Source organism: Rhinopithecus bieti, unplaced genomic scaffold (assembly GCF_001698545.2).
Source record: "Rhinopithecus bieti isolate Rb0 unplaced genomic scaffold, ASM169854v2 scaffold_8760, whole genome shotgun sequence".
NCBI classification, from domain to species: Eukaryota; Metazoa; Chordata; class Mammalia; order Primates; family Cercopithecidae; genus Rhinopithecus; species Rhinopithecus bieti.
Window position 1 is genome coordinate 634,071 of NW_016806225.1, and position 1,751 is coordinate 635,821.

The window sequence follows — 1,751 nt, forward strand, 5'->3', positions numbered from 1 at the left end:
TACTAGAAGTTTTCAGGGGTTTATTTTAAAATTACATTTTACATGTATGCAAAATAGGCACATGTATTCAAATAAAAGTTCAATAAATAATACACTCCTTCTCTGTAGGAGATATAATCAGAATCCAGAATGATAATTTAAATAGTTTATCATAAGCCTCTGGAATATGAACAGGCTTTCTGACATCTATGCTAAAAATTAACCACCTTATAACGATTCAGTTCTTCTTCCCTGCTCAATTGCTAATACAATAAAATTTCTCAGCAAAATATAACTTAGAGGCACTATCCGACCTGAGATCTCAGATTCTAACATGTTACAGCTTTTAATATGAACACCAGTATAACCAGAATGTAAACAAATTATGGCATATAAATTAAAACATTTAAAATATTTTAACATCTATAGACTTTATTAGGTGTTCCTTATACAGTCATCTGGTATGTTTAAAGAGTGTGCAATCATATAAAAGGAAATATGGTCATAACTGATTGAAGTAATAAAATTGTGAAACTAAATAACATCTCATAATTCATTGCACAACATATATTAGATTTCATTACATCAGTATATAGCTTAGTAGTAAATTCTCCTGATGGCCATAAATCTCTAAGGTGTTGTCATCCTGAAAAATGAAGGAGGGGAGGGAGTTGGTGGGGTACAGAATGGAGAAATCTTCCATAGTGCTGGTGTGATGTACCATAAGTTGTAAAGTTATAGGGCATCGCCACCTAGTGGCAGAATTTCATGCCTTGTTCTAATAAAGGGACTTCCCTTGTTTTCCAAAGAGCTATGCGTCTTACTCACTTTCTAAACATCCCTCTCTGTTGCTGTCCCTCCTAAAATCCATGCCTCCTGCCATATAGTGTAAATCCATCTGCTCTTCATCCATCAAGCTGTCAAGGATTTGGTTATGACAATTTTTATGTTCACCTAACTTTTTAATTCCAAGTACTTTGGTTATTTTCAAAGCTACACACAGGATGCCCATATTTTTCCATATTTTTAAAACTCCATCCTATTTGTGAAGGATTATTACTTTGGGCTTTGGCCCAGTTTTTATTCTTACTGCTGAATCTTTTCATAAGTCAAAATTAGTGCAGTTAATGCTTTAAAAGGGAGTCCTTAAAGTAAATAGCTAAATGAAATAATTACCAAAATGTACACTTGGGATTGATTAAGATTCTAGAATTTAAAAACAGGAAAAGGTGCCATCAGTGAAAATTCCATCACTAACATTTTGGTACCACTCACAGAGCTTCACATAAATATTCAGACCATGGTAGCTCAGTGCAGGAATGTTACCAAATATTTCCATGCAATCTGGAACCAGGACCAGAGCTGGCAATTGGGGGTCCAAAGGTCCAATATCCCTTACGCTGCCTCCTCTACCTTGACAACAGGAAGGCTGAGTGATGCTAGGTAGTGCACTACAACAGTGAACGTAAGCCAGCCATCTGTTTTTCTGCAAAGTATAGTAAAACAGAAAAACAGAACATAGACCACTTCAGAGTAAACAAACATATCCTTCTTCAAGATGTAGGAAAACCGGATATTCAAAACCAATCTCAAACTTTAAACAATAAAAGATATCAAACATTTTAAACTGTACAAAGCAAATCAGCAGGATTTTAATGTTGGCAGTTTTAAAATGTCACCCATCCAAAACACAAAACAGGGAGATAGCCAAGTCTTAGCTCCATCCTAATCAAAGCTGTCATGCAGATCCAGTTCCACTCTTCTCATCTCCA